A 22,656-nucleotide genomic window follows, 5' to 3' on the forward strand; every position below is an offset into this window, starting at 1 on the left:
CTGCTGTGATGCTCACACCTTTGATAAAGTCTTGGTGTGTCAGCTTCCTTTTTATAGATACAAAAATATGTAAATGTACTGATCTGAATTATAATATTTCTGACTGTCAAAATTTCCCAGATTCAAATCGAATTGAATCGAATCAATTAAATAGAATCGTGGATCGAATCGATTCGGGACCTTGTGAATCGGAATTGAGTCGATTCTAGAAATCAATGACGATACCCAGCCCTAATTGGAACTACTTTGAACTAACGGACATTCATCTCTGCACGGCAGCTTGCTCACAATGATGATCCTAAGATGCTGATGTTTAGCAGGTTTCTTAAGTTCACATCTGGCTATGATGTGATCCTGAGGCTGATAGGCGTGTACTTAGTACTGGAAGTATTTGATCATAAAGAGTTATCTGAAGTTATCTGAATGTCTGCTAAGTGACAGACACCTCAAGGTTTGGTTGACGCAAACAGGAACAGTAATAGGATCAGTCGGGTAGCTCATGCGATACTTCCATATTTTATGCTTTTATGTCACCGTGGTTACAGACTTTTCACCATTTCCATGAGCTTGTATTTTGAGCTTACTTAATTTTACAATAAAACAGAATAAACAAAGCTTTTCAAGTAATTCTTCCTACTATATGTAAATATATACTGTATATATTTACTTTGAATCTTTTTATCAGCTACTTAAGGAAAGTGATGCCAAGCTGGCCATGTTTGCACAGAAAACGGTAACTTTGTGTACATTTAAAAATAGTCGTACTGCACAAAAGTCTAAGAAAATGGAAAACAGACTTAAATTGGAATATAGTACGTATATGTGACAAGTACAACCTGGAAACACCAAGGAAACAAGACACAGCTGAAATTAGAATGTAAGACGAAAACAGACTCTAACATAAAGCTTGAAAACTCAACATTTGGTATGGCTACCTTTTTTCTTCCACTCTCTTAGGCAAGTTGACTTGCAGTTTCTTTAAGTAGTATTCAGGAAAAGTTCTCTAGGCTCTTTGAAAGACATTCAAAGGACATTGAAGGACACTGAAAGACCTTCAGAAAGCTGAGAGCTGTTGCTCAAGACCAGTTTGAAAGATATAATACAGTCAGTCTAAGTGGACTTCTGCACAAATTTTGAAGCACACTGTGGAACTATGGCCATGATAATCTTTAGGCCATAGGTTTTAAGATCTAAATTCAATTTAAATTTACTGTTTTTTTATGATCCTAATCCGAATATCAGTAAAAACCTTCCTGATAATTTTGCAAACTCTGTACAAAACTTTTAGTATGATTGGGAAATTCTGGTCATCCTATATTTCAGACATGCTCACTGGTCAATGGATATGAATGACTGGTTGTTAACCAAGGAGTGTGCCGTTCCAGTCAGAGCCACCCATCATCATCATCATCATCATCATATATCATCAGCTCGTCTCACTGGTAACCAGACAAACCAGTAGATGACGTCACAGTGTCCACCTTTTATTCTGTTTATGATCAAAACTTTATAAAACTGCGAATGAACGCTATATGTAGCCAATATTTTTTTAAAAAGCAAAACGAAGGTTTGTTAAGTTTTAGAAATAAGGTTTCTTTTCACACTCAAACTTCAAAAGGATCAAACTGCATAAAAGGATGAAATAAAAAGTCTTTGAAAAACTTAAAAGAAAGCCATAACAAGACATCATTTTCCATGAAATTACCATTCAAAGCTGTCAGAGCAGGATAAAAGACGGATGATGTGTTTTAGGTGATGAACGTCAGAACTGATTGTCAGCCAGCGCAGCTCTGGCGTGTTTGTGATATTTCAGAGGCAGGGGCTGTTGTGCTTTTTGGGATAGCTTTGGGAAGAAAGAGGGAATACCTCTCTTTCTCATCCCGTGTTTTTGTTATCCGAGCCTTTTTTGTTGCACCCCTTTGGCTCTCACATAAATAAAACTGCAAGCTCTGCAACTCCTTTTCCAAAAAGGTAAAGATTTTCATTACGTGCACAAGCAGAAACTGTGTATCAGCAAAGAGGTATTTGCAAAAACACATACAGTAGACTTTAGCAAAGACAAACACACACAGACCCACACACACACACACTGCCCAACTGCATCTGGTTTGCGTTACCACATTGACGGTGGGGAAGTGCATTGGCGCCCTGTTCCCATTGGTCCTTCGCTGCCGGCAGTGGTTTTAATTGGCCATCTTAGTGCCAGACCCTCAAGCTCATGACACACGCACACACACACACCAACACATGCACACCCCTAGCTAGGGGCTGCAAGGGGAAACTTTCTAGAAAAAAAAAAGAGCGAGAATAGTGGCCAAAGTTTCAAAGTTGAGCTAATTGGGAGCCATTTTCTCCTCCCTCTCTTGCTCGTGTAGACACAGGCGTTAGACTAAATATTCTGCACAATTAGCAGAATTATTAATGCACCATGCGCACGAGCGTGCAAGAGAGAGCACGTGAGCGAGAGAGAAAAGTTTCGTAGTGAGAAAGAGACGCAGCGGGTACGAGCTGAAAAGTTAAAGTATGTCACAAAGTGTGTCAGGGTTACCCCCTATTAGATGCACCTACACACAAACACAAGCACACGCAGACACGCTCGTTTGGGGTCTCCCTGAGTCAGAGCCAGGCACAGTTTTTGCCTCTGGTCTGTGATGGAATACACACAGCTGGAGACCACATGGCCACTGGTGAAACACCGAACCAGCAATGCGAGCACCAGAAATTTAGGTGAGACATTTCATTTCAGCAACATGCTCCTTTTAATGCATTTAATTTCACTCTACTCATAAAGAAATATTTGCAAACTTCAGTTTCAGCAGTATATCACTGCTGCGGGTTTTTTCTGTGTGTGAGTTTTGTTTGTTTTTCCAGGCTTGTTATCGTGCAAAACTATGAATCATTGCTCTATGAATCAGCACAGAAATTCATCAGAAAAGCCTCGTGCATGCTGAATCATGGCATGTGTAGCCATAATCTACAAGCTCCCAGTGAAACTTTTCTTCACTGCAATAGCACCTTCTTGCACAGCTGCAGCTAGCCTCAGTGGGGCTATATTTCCCTGGGAACAATACATATGATAATCAATAAATATCTGGGATCTGATAATGCTCCGTTACCACCCTGCATCCCTGCAGACTGGGATATATGGGGTGTGAAATGGCATCCCTCTCTCTCTCTGTGCTGCGTGTGTGCTTACTGATTGTTTAACTGCAGAAACCAGAGGAAGACACAACAAAGATAATGAAAGGATGAGAATATGAGAAAACTCTATCTTGCTTGGCACGCTGAAGAATATTACTCCATTTGTGCTGAACAATACCGATTCCAGCCGTGTGTCTCTCTCTACATGCAGTCGACCGCTACCAGCAACAGAATTTAATGAGAAAATTATCATAAGTACAGTACATAAAGTATTTTTAATATATCAAATACTGCTCACCTGTTGGCACAAACTGTGGGTCGGAAAACAGACTGCTCATCCAAATGTAAAATGCTTTTATTTTCACACAAATTATAAATATTCAGCTACAGGTGCTAAAATTAGCATATAAAGGCCTGGAAATTTAAGGAAACGCAAGCTAGGGTCTGTCCAAAGGAAAATACATTAAATACAACTTCTTTGTTAGATATTTTTTCTGTCCCAATAAAAAACTGTGTATTCTACAAAACTTTCATAGGGGTCAAACAAACTGAGCTTAGAGAAATCACAAAAAGGCGAGAGGTATATCTCAAACCTCAGTTAGCATGTTACATTTTATGGTTCATGACAGTACAAACAGAAATACTTTGGTGTCACAGGTTTTGTTTTGGACCATTATAAAGAAGAGTGGGGCGAAATTCCTTTACAATGCTGTGAAAGACTGATATCATCCAAAAATGATGTTTCAAGTTATTGCAGCTAAAAGTGGTTCTACAAGCTGCAAAGCTGTACTTAATTTTTCACAGGATTGCAAAGATTCCTGTCAAAACTCTTTGTCATATGACTGTATGTGAATATGTGTGAATATATACATATAGAGCTTCCAAATTAGGCAAATGTTTCCTTATTAGTCTGAAGCTTCAACTGAGATCTCGTATCAAGCAGTTTATTGGTGATGTGGAGAGTGCAAGACTCACAAACAAACCAGGTGAATGTAAAACTGACCTTTCTGTTCAGGTAAGAAACCACAAGAAGAAAATGCACAAAAGGACGAGAATCCAAGAAAGTGCAAAACATTAACTAAGAGACACAAGGGGACACAGACACACTGACACAGACTGAAGGGAGACCAAGTACAACCTGGAAACACCAGGGTAACATGACACAGCTGAAATTAAACAAGGTAATGACAAAACAAACAAAATAAAAGACACGGTGACTAAATGGAAATCAAACTTTAAGGAATAATTATACTCTAACACCAGTAGAAACTGGAATGAAGAAGCTTTAAAGACATAAAGTCAAAATATGAATAAAAAATTAGGAAAAAAATGATCAACATTCAAAGTCCTAAACTCAAAACCATGGACTGTGACAGAAAGTCAGACATTTAAGTGTATTTGCTCCTGGTGGCTGAGTCATGATATGAAAAAACATGGACACATTTACCCAGATTATTATGGATCACTACTGTTTGTCTAAGAAATGCCATAAAATAGCTAAAAACCAGTGAAAGATCAAAAGCGAAGGAAAACATTCACAATTAAGAAGGTGAAACCAGTAAATTTCTTAAATAAATGAAGCCATTAACTGACTAAATATACTAACTAATTAACCCACAAAGAATTAGAGTTTTGGTCTATATGCATAACATCATTTTTAGAGGCAAGAGACAGCAAAGTAATCTAATACAAAACTGGTATTGTATTAACCTGAGCACCTTCCATGTTTATACAATTACAAGACATGCTGGCGAACCTGCACTGAGTTATAAGAAAGGAGTGAAACAGCAAAAATAAATTATTTTTTCATCAAGATATTGACAAGCTCACACAGCCTCCAGTTCCATCTATTTTATGAGAAAAGAATTTGGTTCAACCCAGCACAACCAGCTTTGGATCCAAGTCGTGACAGGTCCTGCTCTTCACAAAGGAGCAGGCTACAAAAAGCTTTCAGAGCTACCTTTGAAGCCTACAAGTAAATGCAGGTAGTTTTTACAGCACAAGGCAAGATTTTCATTGGGGCATTCCTCCAAAAGATCACAGAGTGCAAATTATAAAGGTTTTCCCTGGACTGGAGAGAGCAAAAGAGAAGAATGAACAAGGCAGAAGAAAGATAGGAATTATAAAGTGGAGTGGAGAAAGTGGCAAGGGGAAGAAAAGGCCCAAAAATGAGAGAACGAGCACAGGGTAGAGACAACAGACTGAGAGAGAGAGGGAGAGAGAGAGCTCTTTGAAGTGTCAAGCTGCAGGCTTGGCTACTGGTGGCACTTCTAATGAAGGCTCGGCTGCTGCTGATGTGTGCGTGCGCAGTGTGTGTTTGTGTTTGCGACGCGCACCGGGTAGACTGAAAGGTCTGTGCGGCGATTGACTCGCCATAAAAGTTCAACAGCCACAGGGCTTTGGAGGGAGGCCATGCTACACCACAACACGCTGGCCTCAAAACCTGCCTCACGCCGGCTCCAAACACCCACCCACACACCCACACACACACACACACACACAACATCAACACAGGCCCACAAAGCATGCAATGCTGAGATCATCTATAAAGCCACAAATATGGGCAATCAAACATCAGGAGTAAAACACATTGATACTGACATGCACACGCAGACCCACACACACACGTTCTCAAGCTGCAGCCACAAACTTGGCGAGCTCGGGCAATCTCGTCATACGGTCAGAGCCATAACGCTAATGCGAAAAAGATGGAAAGTATGACAATCATACATCCCAACGGGTAGGATGCAAAACAGAGTGAATAAAAAGTAGCACATAAAGCATTAATAGAAGAGCAGTTTGAGTTAAAAACAAACCAAACCAGCGCCGGAGCCAAGCTGCGAAACTGGATTTGAACGGGGAGTAAAAGGGGATCTGGACCGCTGCTAATTAGTCCATCATTTACCGGACACTCCAATGTGCCGTCGCCTCTGTCTTCACCCATCACACCACTATATTTATTCACACATGCACACGGAAAGGCACATTAGTGATGCTCTATGTTCTCTAGTTCAAAGGTCACGCTGCGATACAAACACAGCTGCACATTTTAAAGATTGAGCCTAATGCCCCAGCTCAGCACAAAGTGCAGCATTATGAAGAGCCAACCATAACAACGACGAGCTGAGTTGGAATATCGTACTAGACACGCATGCGTGACTAAGGAAACACCGTGATCATAATGAAACCTTGATTAACCAGGAGGGAACATTGTTGGCACTTCACAGGCTAAAAGTAAAATGATATCTGAGTCTTTTACCCCCAAATATAATACCGGGGCGTACTGGGTGGTGGGGTTCTGGGTTTGGACCAAGGCAAGGCTCTTCTGTTTGGAGTTTTAATGTTCACCCTTCTGTAGTTTCTCCCTCCATCCAAAATGGTGCTTATCCTGGTCAAGTACACCCTGGCAAATGAGAATTGTAATCTCAGGGGTTTTACGAATATAGCCTTTGAAAGCTCCATTTTTGAAACCAGAGTTTATGATCATAGACTGAAACTAAGGGGCACTGGAAGTTCATACAATAGTGACTCGCCAATAACAGTGCAGGCCTCCCTTAATGAATAATCAGCTTTATTGTCCTCTATTACCGAGGTCGTAGAACAAGGGATTGAAACTGTGCTATTCCCCCCACCACTGCTCTTCTCCTCTAAAAACGATGGTTTAGGTCAGCAGTCCCCAACCCCTGGGCCTCGGACCGGTACCGGTCCGTGAGAGTTGAGGCTCAGGTGTGAAATGTATAGTTTTCAGGGTTTTTATCGGTTTTCAGCGTTATTTTGTTATCGTTTTTATCGTTAACTCAGTTTTCCTGGGTCTTTTCACACGTGTTATGAGTAAATCTTCTTTTTTTCGGTACCGGTACTAGTTTTATTTTGTTGTATTTATCCACGACACCTTAAAGGCCGGTCCGTGAAAATATTGTCGGGCATAAACCGGTACGTGGCGCCAAAAAACACTTGTTTTTTACTTCATCTTATTAATATTTTGCTCTTTACTATTTTTCTATTTATTTTTTTATTTTTTATTTATTTATTTATTTTCTTCTACTGTACCATTCTGCTGAGTGACTGTCTTCTGCTTGTCAAATACATTTCATTGCGATGTTGACCCTGTGCTAACTTGCATATGACAAATAAAACTGAAAACTGAAAACTGAAACTGATATAAGAGGTCACAGAGTTAGTAGAATCAGAAGAATTCAATTCAGTTTTACATAACATCAAATTGCAACAACAGTCACCTTAAGGTGCTTTATATTTCAAAATAAAGGCCCTACAATAAAACCCAACAATCAGACAACCTCCTGTTTAGACAAGCATTTAGTGACAGTGGGAAGGAAAAACTCCCTTTTAACAGGAAGTGGAAGACGGCTCAGGGAGACAGCGCAGAAGACAAGAGCCAGAGATCCATAATAGCTAATTATTAAATGCTGAGTTATTTATAAACACAGAGTGAAAAGAGGTGAGTGAAGAAGAAATTAGGCCTAGGCCTACTGTAGTGTTTAGGGTTAACTGATCCAGACTAATTTTAAGACTAATCTTAAGACTAACCTTAAAAGTAGACCAGGTGTCTGTCTCCTGAATCCAAACTGGGAGCTGATGGCTCTTCCTCCCATTCTACTCTTAAATATCTAGGGAACCACAAGAAAGCCAGCAGACTGATCGAAGTGCTCCATTGGGGTGATTCGGGACTATGAGTTCTTTAAGTTAAGATTGGGTCTGATTATTAGTCTTTTATATGTCCATAGAGATTTAAATAGAAGCTACTGCTGCTACTTTTAATATTACAACAGCTATCATCAGAGTATCCAGTTAGAGAATATAAAACTGATGTTTGTCACTCTGGTCGATCTGGAGAATCTAAAAAAACAGAAGACGTTCTGGAACAATGCATTACCGAGATACTTCCTTAGTGTCTTCAATTATTCCTTATTTATTATTTAGCACTGCAAATATTTTTGGTAACGTACACTACTTATCGCTCATGATCCAACATGTCAGATTTTACGCATGGAAAGAAATTACAGCTGTCAGCGATGACACAAAGCGGTGATGAGTAGTGTCTGAGGTCTCAATTTACAGCTCATTAAAGGGAAAATCACAGAGAACAGTAGAGCTAGAGGATGGCACAGGCAGAAAACAGCGATTTTTGATACGGCTCCATAGGTACGTGGTATTTTAAAGCTGTGAGGAGAGAGCTGAAAGAAGGAATAAAGACTTTGTGAGGTGTAATTTTTCAATTTATCTACGTGGTCAACACTTGAAGCAGGAGCAGAAGGAGCAGCAGCAGCTCACTCCGAGTAATAACTCAGTCAAATCTGAATACACAGACGTGATGACTCTCGCTTCCTGAGGATATCATTATATGCAATTTCCAGTCGCAATTGCCTATAAATCTGCTTAGAAATTGTATAAAAAGGGATGGTCCTTGTAGGTCCAGACCTTGCCTGAAAATGATCATGTTTAAAACTTGTATTTCAGCATCAGAGTAAAAAGTGAAAGCCGCCTGCACATGAGTCATTGCAAATAAAGGCCTTGAATAACAAATTCAGTTTTAAAGTGAGCTGATTACTTATTCGCTCACATTGAAAATGGCTAAAGCATTAAACAATAAGTCCAGAATATGTACAAGTAAAAAATGTTAGACTGCTCTAATTGCTCATTTTTTTGTAAATCTCTTGGTGAAACAGTTTAGGCTGTGAGCAGTGAAGCTATACTTGACTGCTTTTCAAATGTTCTAAAGCAGCGGTCCCCAAACTTTTTTGCGCCATGGACCGGTTGATGTCGACAATATTGTCACGGACCGGCCTTTAAGGTGTCGCGGACAAATGCAGATTTTTTTGGTGCGATTTTGTATGCTTTTTTTTTTTTCTTTTCTTACAGCGCATTGTGTTCTGCGTCCCGATTGGCTGTAGACCATTGTCAATTAATCTCGTGTCGCGTCTCAAGTACAGTACAGAATGCGTTCAGCTTGTCACATTTACATAAATCTTCTATCGCTAGTCACCTGGTTTCATTCTATAATACTGCACTTATTTATCTACAAGGTTTTAACATTGAGAGCATTTAAACAAGAGAGAAAAGTTTGAAAATGTTCATGCCTGTGTGAGAAAAGTGTATAAAGTGTGTAGTGAGGGGTTTTACAGCCTTAAAACATCTATAATAATTGTAAAAAATAAAGTTGGCTTCTTCACGGATTTCACTTATCGCTGGTTAAATTTACAACGTAACTCCCGCGATAAACGAGGGACCACTGTAGCTACAACAAAATGAAACCAGTACCGGTACCAAAAAAGAAAATTTATTCATAATACACAGGAAAAGAACCAGGGAAACCGAGTTAACAGTAAAAACTTATAAAAAATAAATAAATACTAAAAACCGATAGAAACCCTGAAAACCATGAATTTCACACCCTTGCGGCTGGTACCAAACCATTTACGGACCGGTACCAGTCCGTGGGCCGGGGGTTGGGGAACGCTGATCTAAAGCAGCCAATCAAAAGAAACATTTATAAAAATATAGACTTGGAATTGAGCATACGACTAGAGCCTGACCGATACAGGTTTTTTAAGACCGATACTGATATCGATATCTGTTGGTTTAGAAATCTGATATACTGGGCTCACACATAAAACATGGATTCGCTAACATTTGTTATGTGTAGTTATATACGAGTCTTTACTGAGATAATATGGCAGGACTATTTAAAAATATTGGTGTGTTATTGTCACTGTCAAGTGTTGCTGGTTACTTGCTTAGTCTTTACAATCTGATCGCATCCAGTGGTTGTTTTTTGTAATGTTTCAATCATATTGCCAACAGGGAAGTTGCAGAGTGCCCTCTGGTGGGAAAACTAGGCAAAATCAACACTGTTAACATGGTTGAACAGCGTTTTTTCCCGTCACTACCTTACTTTATGGGCCATTATAAAGGCGAGGACTGATATATAGTTGGACAGGCCTTCCAGTCGTGCCACCCAGAAAGTGTTAACTCACTGTGCCAATCACTCAAAGGAGTTCTGTTTATTTCTGGTGGTACAAATTAATTTCCAAGAAATTGTGTACTAGAAGAAGAATAAAAGTCAAAGGAAAAAAAAACATACAAGTTGGACTTAAATAAATTTTCATCTTTTCTCATTGCCAGCATGCTCACAGCCACGATAGTTGATGCCTGGTTTAAAATGATGACACTGTCGCTGCATGTCACAATCAATCAAACTCTTTCCAGATTTTTATGATATTTCTTATATACGCTTAAACACACAGTCACTATAGGACAACAGGACAACAAGAACAGGACAAGAAGAAAGAAAAGGTGGACTCAAACAGAGCAGAGAGAGGAGGAATGGAGCTAATAAGGAGAAAAAAAATGTACAGGCTAAAACAACTGAAGATGAGAGGGAGGGAACAGCCAGCCATTCGCCATTCCGCTGTTTACATGAAGTCTAATGCATCTCCAGGGAGTGGAGGTAATTAAGATAATTTGTAATCAGTCACCAAACACAGCACCATTTCTCCTTCTCCTCCTCCTTTACAGCCATTTTTCCCTGCCCTTTCATTAACACCCCACTCTTCCTCCTCCCCCTTTTCCGTCACCTGCTATGTTTTTGTGAATTGCTTTGACAGCTGAGCTTTTGATAATGATTATAACATCGTTTTGCCTCCTTTGCTGCGTTGCCACGGTACCGTCCCAATGCATCAGCCTTCAAACATGTAGCCTAAAGCTCACTGTAACGTTATCATGACTGACAAATCCGCCCACAGATAGCGGGGAACTAAGTATCATATTAGCTGCATCCACCCATGTTGGCCAGTTGGGCGCTGACTTCTGTATTTAAACCGTTTTGTATATCCTTCCTCTACAAAACCGATCGGCTCTGCGAGCAGTGATGATATCATTTGTTCCTAGAATGCTTGATAATGGGAAAAACAGCAATCATAGAAGAGAAAACAAAACACGTGGCTCCATGTTTTTGAGGCACTGGCATGTTAGTGGAAGGAATTGACAGAAAATCCATTTAAAAGTAGATTTGGAATGAAATACAAATAAACACAAGTCTGTCTTTAGTTATTGGGGCTTGAAATGAAGATCAGCATATGATTCATAAACCACAGTAATGGATCCTTTCCTTAGTACTGTTTGTTCTTTCAATAAAACTATGCATGCAAGACTAAACCACCCACAAGTTCTATTACTTACTCACCGCTCTGATTTGGTCCCTTCAGTCGTTTTAAAACGGGGGTATTTACACAGAGTGAGAGTTTGCAGGTGGGAGTCAACAGCAAGGCCGCAGCCTGGGACTTCATTGATGAAAGCTTCCCACACAGCGAGGCAGATGACTGGGTCGAAACCCTGCAGGCTGTCGGCACATTAAGCTGCGTTTTCACCAGTTAATCCAAGGCCAAACAGAGTGCGACAACTTGACTCTGGAGGTGCATGTCACATGACTACACTTAAAGTTATGTTTACTATCCAAATTTAGTCCATTCATAGGCTGTTTCCAGATATTTCCAAAGATCCTTGATCCTTGTTTCTCCAAAATGAGGCGTCAAGGAAAGATAGAAGAACATAATCATTTTGCTTGGAGGTAGCTCAATAAATATAGAGACTGACAATGTCTAAAAATAAAACCTTTAGACTTCCAACAATAAGCACAAGTACATATATTCTGCTGGCATAGGGTTAGCATTATGAGCTGATTTAAATCAATTTCAGCACTAAATCACAACAAGAGTCATATCAAGGTGTTATACTGTAAGGTAAAAACCCTACAAAAAAAAATCTGAAACAAAATCATACGATTTTTGAGAGAGACTTTGCGGAGGCTCTCTGCATTTGTAGAGGACATCAATTAGACCATGAAGAGGGATATTCTAAAAGTAGGTTAACGGAATACTCTAAATTATCTATATATACCATTTTACCATCACATATTTGAAAGCCACTGAATGAACGGTGGCTCTGAAACGTGTCTTCCAGGTGTCCTGGCATTGTGGTAGCCTAGCTAAGCTACTAAGGGCAAATATTCAAGATAGAGTCATATGATTTCCAAGAGAATGGCAAATGGACTATGTCTTATATAGCGCTTTTCTACTCTATCTTGAGAACTCAAAGCACTTTACACAACTTGTGCATTCACCCATTCTCACAAGCATTTTATTCCCCCCACTGTTTCTGAGTACCTAACTAACATTCACACACATTCACACTGCAATGAATGTGTCAGAGAGCAACATGGGGTTAGTATCTTGCCCAAGGAAACTTCATTGGTTAGTAGCAGGTCACCTGCTAACTTCCGGTTAGTAGGTGACCTGCTCTACCACCTGATCCACAGCCATCCCGATTATGAGTTATATGATTATCAGTGAGAAATTACAGCCGTTTTCATACACAGTCCACTGTTTTCAGGGGATGATCAAAGCATCCATGACAAACAAAAAAAACACTGAAAGTGATTTGCAGCAACCATGGCAACCATAAATCATAGAAAGTAAATGATAGTTGGGGAGTTCGAGTGCTGAAGGACAAAACAACTGCTGGCAAAGCCAAATGGGCGGGACCTGTGGTGAACCAATAAGGGTGAAGAATACTGTTGTGATATATGACATTTGAAGCTGGCAGTAGGTTTCAGTCTGTATGCAGCTTAACTGCATGCCCACGAAGACCACTCAAAATGACACATAAATGCGGGATTTTCTCATAGCCTATATCCTTAAAGGTTGCACCTGGAAACAGAAGGCATGGCTAATCCTTCGGGTCATGGTATATCGTACAGTAAGGTGGGGTAGAGGAGGCTCGTATTTAAAGCAGTGGGGAATAATAATGAATACATAAAAACCAAGTGCCTCATGTAGGAGGGTACTGCAGAGCTTTTGACAGTGGAGGTTGATGCTAAAGCACCAGCAGACATTGAGGGTAAAATTGACGGTATTTCTCTGAAAGAAAACAATATTGATATTCAGTCTTTGCAATTCAACCTAACCATTTTTTTTGTCTTTACACCCACCCTCCATCCTTTCTTCTCACTCCTTCATACCTCACTTCCTCCCCTCTTCCCACAGCTTTTGTCAAACTCGTTACAAAACTGTCAGCTAGCAGCTTTTTGGGAAGCAGCAATTAGAAGGGAGCAAAGACTCTTCAAGGGAGGGGGCACGCGCAGGCGTCTCTAGTATTTTCCAGCAGGAGCGACCTCAAAAATTGTCTTCATCACTTTGGATAATGCGTTCTTAGAACAGAAATAACTAGCTGGAGGTTTGTGTTCTACCCATCGGATTTCCATAAAACTCCACCGGTGAAGCACGACGACTGATGCCTGGGTTTGTTTCACCTTTTTACGGGATGCCGCAGTTGTATTCACTTCTGTCTGAGCACATGCAGTGCTCCTACATGCAAATGTCTTTATGTGCCCTCGCGTTTCTGCAACTAAGCATACCTTGTCGCCATACAGAAACAGGACTCTCCTCCCACACTGTGTCCCTGTGATGTAACATTAGCCATCAGTCTGCCCTATGTTCCACCACTTAATCCGTGATTCATACAGCAGCTGGGCAGCGAGCATGACCGTGCATATGACACAAATCACATCCTGTGATCCCAGTCTCGTGCGTTAGTGAGATGTCAAATGGTTAACAGTGAGGGGGTCAGCGGTGTCTGCACCAAGCCATTTTTCTGGAAGCCATTCGGCTGCCACCACTTTCTGGTCATTTATTTCAACTCTGAGGTGAAGGTGGATGAATTATTGATCTCTCTGGGGACGGTGGGCTCCAAAGAACTGAAGGTCAAGATGAGAAAGAATAGACTAATAATGAAAGAAGAATCAAAAACAAAGGTAGGATGTTACAAGAAATAATTTGCTGATCTCCACTTGTAGGTGAAGAATTGTATTCAAATGAAAGATTCTTTATTGATTATATCCACGTGTCTACAGGGATCACTAGATAAATACTTGGTGCCTATATGAGAGACGCCTCAATATAGGAGAGAAAACTCAAGACAAAGACAAGTTTTTTTTTAGCCAGAAACAAATAATTTGTTCCATCAGCAGTCATGTTGTTCTTGAAGCTAGCCAAAGAAAAAGCAGAAAGCATGACACTTCATGTTCCCCAGAAGGGAGCGGCGCTGTCATGGTGTTATCATGCTAATGGTCTCACTTCCCCAGTCGCACCTGTGCTTCACACTCACACACTACTTACATAGGCACACACAGAGCAGAAAGCAGGCAGCAGGGAATGCACCAATCAGCAACTAAAATAACACTAGCTTAGACCGAATAACAACCTGCTCTTTTTACAGCCTCAAACTTCTGAATCTGAAGGAGTTAGTTGACTTTTATTAAATGTGCATATTCACTGTATTTGATCATAGTCTGTTACATTATTGCCATTAGATACAATTGTGTAAATAGTTATTTATGGCCGTATTGCAGATAATGACAACAACAAAGCGGTATAGCTAATGAAAAAATACATTAATCACATGGTTGTGATGTCATAGTTTGGCCATGTGGGGGAAAAAAGGAAAAGAACTCTTTCCTGGAATAAGTGGTCGTCATTTCAAATCAATTCTTCATCAATTTATACAATTCAATAAATTTATTATCAAGTTAAGTTTGCTGTTAGCCAGATTTTGGTTATTCATCTTTATTTGCTAGTGATAGCATTAGCCAAATTTTGTCTAATGGCAAACAAATACTCAGACAATGTCATTGGTCAGTGTCGATCCCAGACTAACATTATTGTTATGTATACGAACAACACCGACATTGGGATATCAGATTGTGCATAGAACTACCTTTAACCTGCCTTTTTTCTAGTGGCCAGCAGGGGGCGATTCCCCAAGTTGCAGAAAGAAATCTAGTTGTATAGAAGTCTGTGGGGCACCATTTCCCTCGTCTATGACCTCATTAAACACTCTGTTGGTGAATTTATGGTATTAACTGTTAGTTTCAAGTCTAAGTTAACTCAAAATGCTGTTTATTCTGTATGTTATGGTCCACATTAGCATCTATCAGCTGCCTGTGAGTGTGCAGTATCTCCCAGCTTCAGCACTCACTCATCACGCTTGATTTCCAAAAACAAGAAAGGCTCAGCGTTAAGATTCACAAAGGGAAATCACTAATAAGTGAGTGACATAACGGTGGCTACACTCAAATTTTATTTGCAATCCATATGCACAACACCATACGATAATGATATTTTGGTCAACACTTAATTAAGACCAAAATTTGACTCACTGGCAGCTGTTTTGACATGTAAAAGTGGTTAATACTATTCAAAACTATTCAAAAAGCCGCTCTCTCGCAGAAATGACTGATCATGCTAATCCATTATTTCCCCTCTTTCACAAGTGTGAACATGATAATTTTCTGCACACAGAAGTGGGGAGGCAGATGAACACGGATGAGTTAAATGGAGACAAGTAGGGATTGATTTGTTTTGGTTCAGCAGGGGAGGCAAGACCTTGGCACACAAAAGATTAAAGCCCACTCCAGCGTGATGAGCTATAACCAATTAGAGCCATTAAAAATCATGAGATTCATGTACATGCTAAAATATGCAGAGTGCTTCCGAACATGAAGAGCTGAAGAACCTGATGGGGGAGAAGAGAGGCTGACTCTCCAGTAGAGCTCAGAGATTTATTTATTTATTTTGGCCAAAAAACGATAGAAGAACTAAAGTCAGAAGACTTTATTCTGCTGCCAGTCCACGGCTTTGTCAGCCAAAAGCTATTTATTCATCTGATTTCCCCTTCAACCCCGTCAGCTAACAAATGCAAACAAATACACAAAACAACTGGCGTCTTTTATTGCTGCCACCCACCCTGACAAAACCACTTTTTTTTGTGTTTGTGTGTGTTTTACACCAAGTCAGAACATCCAGTTGCCGTGTATGAGGCAGTGTTCTGCATTTTCTTACAGGAAACAGTGGAGTGAGGCAGGAGCGAGTAAAAATGTTGGCAATAGAAAAGAGTTTGAAGTGGGCCAAAATGAAGCCATGTAAGTTAAGAAGGGCAGGTGGCGCAGGCTGATGTGATAATTGTAATGATTTTATCTGAGCTGTGTTTATAGAGCAGGTATGGAAGAGACTTCCTGAACAGCTCCCTTTCATGTTGTACTGAGATTATCCTGGAACATAAACACTCCCTCTAATGAACAGCTAGCTGCTTAAAAACAACGGCATCAGTTCATTAGACTGCAAGACATGAAACCCTTGCTTTTAATATTGTTTCCTCTAGGAAGTACAAATGCACTGGATTTGATCTTGGATATTGTCTTTCTCTGTGTGAGATTGTAATTTTGTGGCGCATTCTGTGATCATTGCTCTTCTTTGTATTTTCATGTTGAAGAGTCATTTTGAGACTGGCCGCTCGCTGTTCTCAGTGGATAATGGTCTTTAATATTCTGTTAAATTGAGCATAGCATTAATTTAGACGAGCTCGACTGGCGTCAAAGCCAGCTCAGCTTCCACACATTCAACTGGCAAAGCCAACACAGCCCTCAGTTGCTGCAGGCCTCTTTGCAACCCACTTTCACTTAAGCTCCCAAACCTGTTTCTGACCAAATCGCTGTCATGGCTGCTGTCACTGATGCCTGCTCTGTTCTGCACCGAGTCTAGCCTCGGCTTCAGCTCAGAGCGTAATTTGATGCAAAAAATGCTTCAAGTGACAGATATGTGACATTCAATGCACTGCTGTAGATCCCTACCTACCCTATGTCTCCTTTATCTCGTGAAATTTATGCGACATCAACCCAAAGATACCGTTTGTTTTTCAGGCGCTTAAATGTTTTATATCCACAGGCAACAATATAGTTCAAAATCACAAACCTAAAGTAAACAAACAGTTGTCGGAGCAGAGTAGAGAGAAAGACCAAAATATAACCAGCTTTATGCATTATGTATTAAGCACTGACTCTGTTTTCTGAGATAGACCTGTCAGTTCAGCTCAGAGGTCAGGGCCATAGTCCATAGTAATAAAAATGGATATATACAACAATATATACAATATACAATATATATATACAACAGGCCACAATAGCAAACCATAAATACGTGGAATTAGCAAACTTATTTTTTAGGGCCATTTTAAATTATTAAAACATAGCGACGCTTGAGAGTTATTCATAAGTTTGTAGGAGGACGATAAAGAGAAAAAGTTTGGATCTAATATAGCCTAACACTTTTTTTTTCCTTTGGAAGTGCTGTAAAGTCTGGCAGAGATCGTATTGACTGTGTTTGCAGCTTTGATATTTGACAGGAAATGTAGAAAAAGTAAATCCATCAGTCCCAGGAACATTGTTGTGTGAGACATTATTAAATGAGCACAGCGACAGTTTCCCCTGCCAATAATTCAACCCCACCGAGGCTAATCAGGTGTCGAGTAAACAAAAACTTTCCTTTTAAATGTAAGAGGCAGAGATGAATAATTCATGAATTAAGGTGTTTGTGTGCGTGTATTGTTGACCTAGTTACCACCGTCTGTTGTTTTCAAAGAGTTGGTACCAAGTACTCCACCACATCTGCGTGTGTGCTCCTGAACTGGTTTGATGTGTTACACAGTTTTTCCCTCTCAGACAAGCCCCAAAAGTCCTGCCAGAAAACTAAAGTGTCTTTCAAATATCTTCTTTTATCTGTTTTTTTAAGTAGTTGCTATTTACCAATAGCACATACCCCCAATATTACAACGATGGGATTTTTACACTTCAGCTCTGGACATAATATTAGTTTATAGTTTGGTTAGACTAAAGCTCTAGGGACAGCGGCTTGGATGTATGTAGCTTACATACCATTTATATGTTACTTTTAGCTATTTCATGCATTTATTGATTTTTTAACTTTAGCAATTACATTGTTTATTAGCGGGTTAATCATTACTTTCATTTATTATAGATACTGTTATTATATGCTATTACATTTCATCTTAAATGGCCTGTATTTGTATAGCGCTTTTCTAGTCCCTGAGGACCCCAAAGCGCTTTACACAACCTGTCATCCACCCATTCACACACACATTCACACACTGGTGATCTTAATAATATAACTTTTGTGCAATACGCTTTGCTGTTTGGTGGCTTTCTTTAATACTAAAAAATAATTTAATGCTAAGTCATTTTTAAGTATGTATTAATTAAATCTATTTGTGTTTAGGAAGTAGAATTGGCTATATTATCTATTTTAACTACCGTATTTTTCAGATGATAACGTAAAATCCTTTAATTTTTTCGAAAATCGGCAGCTGCGAGAGAATTCAACATTAATGAACCAATATTACGGAAGTGGAGGAAGCAAGAAGATGACCCGCGCCAAGTAAAGAAGACCGAACAGAGTTTCACAGTGAACAAAGCGAGATGGCGACAGTTAGAGGACAAAACTGAACAGTGGGTTATTGACAGAGAACAGCAGGTAGACGCGTCTCTACAGTCTCTATTCATCTCTATTCATCTCAAGGCAACAGCGGCAGCAAGTGACATGAAGATCAACGACTTCGAGGAGGTCATTCTTGGTGTTTCCGTTTTATTAAAAGGCATAATCTCTCCATCCGCACAAGAACTACCATCTTTCAACAACTGCCAAAGGATTACGAAGAAAAGCTGGCCATTTCCCCACCTACTGCAAGAATTAGATCACTGAAAAGAAGAGAGTTATTGTGAATGAGCTGAATAAAATTTGACTAATCTGGTTGTTTTGTTTCACTTAATGCGCCTTATGTCTGAAAATAGACCCATTCGTTGATATTGCGCCTTATAATCAGAAAAATACGTTATGTATGTACTATTGAAACCATTGTTACTATTATTTGCAACACTACTTTTAGCTAACCATGTTAGACCAACAGTTTATACTTCTTGATCTCATTTAATTGTCTGTTTTAAATGTTTTCTATTAGTTTTATTGTTCATATGTTACATTTAGCTACGTATTTAAAAAAGTTACATAATCTATTTTATTAATCTTTGCTACATCGTCAGCTATGTTTTAATGTTTTAACCATTTCAACAGTTTATTAATTTCCTCTAGGTATGTGCTACATTTATCCATTCACCATACATCACTTACAATTAAAATGGTTGTTTAGTACTACCACCCGGGTGGTAATCTGATACTTTAGCTAATAATGTCAACCATTTATTGGTCATGTTTAGCTAACAGTTTAAAATATTAGCTACTATCGGATTCAGCCACTTTCCTTTCTGCCACATGGTAAAATAAAGACTGTTCATTTAGTTCAGTGAGATTCCAACAGCAGATGGGTGTCATGTATCTGAGGAGCCTAATGCAGACCAGTGAATTTCAACACTTAATAGTTATGGAAGTATTCACAATGAGCTTGAAAAGCTATAAAATACTCTGTAAAAGTAATTGCGCATTGCCTGTATTTGAAGTTATTGATTCATTATGGTTGTGAGGACACTTATACAAGTTCGTGGAAGTTATCAAACTGCACAGCTGATGCTATGTGTGAGTTTGTGTGTCTGGGTGCCATTTGCTCCTCTTTCTCACGACAGCTGCTGTACAAGTTCAAGATTTTGTTTTGTGTGAAGTGTTTGTGGCTTGGCATTGCGTGCTGTGAATGCAGTGCTTTTGCCATTGCCTTAAAGCCAGTTCTCTCAGCAGTTTAGGTGGGCACCGTGCCTTTACATACATGTAAAGCTCACTGTGTCCCTCCACTGTTGGCTTTGACTGCAACAGTGACTACTCAGTGACTTGGAGAACAATTCCACCATTATGTTTTTGTCTTTCAGGACTATCCACGGAGCTTAGCCAGAGGATATTTTCATACCTTCCTTCATATTGGAGGACATACCTCCAATATTTTTATCCTTCCTTGTTAAAAACATGCACTTGTTTTATGTTGACAAAGAAAGTGAATCCTCAGAGTTTAAGGCAGTAAATGTTGATGATACCTGGAATATGACAGTCAGCGTGGAAACTAAAATATAATCATTGTACCAATGGTAAAGGCAACGACAGTATTAAAGTGCCAATACTCAAGTAATACTTAGCATTACATTTATATTTTTTGATAGCACAACTTAAAATTCCAATATTGTAATTGTGATTGTGGAGGTCTGGGTGGTACATGCTGAGAAATCTTCCAAAGACAACCTGCCACAAACCTGCAGCCTCTTATCTACCATTACCATGACCTGTTGTAGCTACCTAATCTAAATCTAACCCACATCACAGTTGGATTATAACTCAGAAATCAGTTCAATCCTATTTAAGGCTAAAGTATTTTCATAAAACCATATACTAAAGAGCAACCACAGATAAGGCAGAATGATAGATTTCATTAAGGCCAACAGACTTTATTAAGAATAAATTGAAAAAAAAAAAGAGATATTTAAACTTTTTACTTTAACTTTTACTTTGAAGTTCCACTGTTTCACCTTTCAACACAGGAAGTGTGTGCCTTCGGTTTAGCGTCCCTTTCATTTTTACTCAAAATGCCAGTACTAAACGTGCATTATCATTGGACCTTTTCCCCAGAACTGTTCCATATCAAATACACGTAGGTAAAGAAATGAACTCTGTGAGGTCTAAGTCATCATAGGTGATGATGCCAAACCCTAAGATAGCACAAGACGAGATTTCTGTTCTTTTAAAATTGTTGTCCAAGCCTTCGCAAACAGGGGATAGAAAAAAAGAGAAGTAATTATAACTATCATGCTCAGAAATGCTTCCAAGAAAAAGCATTTTTGCTGTTCTCCAGTACAGAGGGTTGTGGCTTCAGACCTCACCGGGTAATCAAATGTACAGTCTTCAGATATGACGTAGATTACATTTGTTTCCTTATGGATGCACACAACTCTTAAGTAACCGTACAACCTACTCATCTTCAAACCATCTTCCAACGGCTGCTGACTTCATTAATTATTTCCATAAATCTTTCTGCTCAGTAGCTTCCTGGCAGCTTCACTATATGTCATTGGTCTCCAGTTCGCCAATTTATCTTCTTTTTTTCCACATTACATCCTCTTTACCGCCTCAGTTCATGTATGCTTGACTCTCATCAATAATTCAAGTCGACTGTATCATTTGGCAGTGTCAGCTCCTTAATTATGAACAGAATTCATATGTTTGTAACCCTTAACAACATTCAGAATCAAAGCCTGCACTTCCTCTGGGGGACCACAACAAGCTTCAGGCCACCGCAGTCCTCTTCGGAGTTTTGAGTATCCCAACAAAGAGATGTCACAAGCCATTACAGAGAGCAGTGATCCTGGTTCCTCAGTTGTAACGTATAGTAGTCAGTGCAGGTCTATTAAAGTAATGAGCCCATGACCAGCACGTGATTTATAATCAAGGAAACTCAGTAATGGCGCACTGATCATGTCTGGCAATTAACTGCAAGATTAGCCATCAGGAAGTGTGGTCAGAATGACAAAGTTGTCTTATATACAATGCTTTTTATTGTGTGTGCGTGTTTAGGCTGCATATTTCTCTGTGTTTGTCTGCATGGATCTGCATGTGTGCGGCTGGATGTCTGCGTCTGTGCTACAGCTCGGGGAAGGGAAAAAAAAAGAAAGGTAGCCAAAATCAGAACCATATGCGCTGTATTCACAACATGCAATAAAGTCCCCCATTCTAACCAATCACAGCTCTCCAAAGTCATATATTACCCAATTTTGTGTCTTGTCTTTGCACAGTGGCTTAGAGAGAAGCAGAGAGACACAGCCACAGCTACTGACAACATGTTAATCAACTAGGACTGCACCACAATGCCACCACGACGAGACGAGGCTCTAAAATGGCTGCCACCAGAAAGGCGGATTACTGCGCCGAGCTGTTCTCCCTTTATGCTGAAAAAAAAAAAAAAAAGACGTTCACTTTGTGTGGGCTACAAACTACATTTGTAGTGGGAGGATTTTCTCCAAGCGAGGCTTTTACTCCCCGGGTGCTTCGATAGTTGCTGTCAACAGGGAAGATAGTAAAATTGTCTCGTGAATGTGGAGTGAAGCCATGCTCGTCTTCATGCCAGCTCTTTGTCCTGTTGGTCCTTTCTTTTTCTCAAAGACCCCACACACACACATGCACCCATCTCTCGTGTACCCACGGCGCACACAGACACGCAACCATGGCGGCGTGAATATGATGCTACACTCGAGGGTGGTGTATACACACTGTCCATCCTTGTATCCACTAGCCCTCTGAGGAGAGCAACAGATAACATAAGAAGAGAACAAAACAAATCACAGGCCAGAAAGGGAAGTCAAACAGAGGGAGAAGGGAGGGGAGAAAAGAGGGACAGTGAAGCGTAGCAGAGGAGTGCAGAACAAATCTCTCCCTTAGGACTTTCCCAGTGCTCGGGACTCGGACTTTGCTACCATCTGTCTGCCCATCATTCCTCCACCTGGCATCTCCTTGAATGCTTCTTAAGGAGAAGCAGTAGTGATTACCGGTCATGATGGCATGATTGTTTTCACTGTGGGGAGGGTTTTAATGTGTCTGTGGATGTAATAATGGGAAACTAGTCCCGCTGTCAAGGCCAGAACTGTCATAAAGTCTGACAGTCTCG

General features: G+C 39.9%; 1 protein-coding gene across 1 annotated transcript in view; it reads right to left on the reverse strand.

Moving 5' to 3' along the window:
• spata20 (spermatogenesis associated 20) overlaps positions 1–22,656 on the reverse strand; it is a 227,575-nt gene that overhangs the window by 48,560 nt on the left and 156,359 nt on the right. The gene's annotated exons all lie outside the window — the stretch shown is intronic.

Source organism: Neolamprologus multifasciatus, chromosome 8 (assembly GCF_963576455.1).
Source record: "Neolamprologus multifasciatus chromosome 8, fNeoMul1.2, whole genome shotgun sequence".
In the NCBI taxonomy this organism is placed as follows: domain Eukaryota; kingdom Metazoa; phylum Chordata; class Actinopteri; order Cichliformes; family Cichlidae; genus Neolamprologus; species Neolamprologus multifasciatus.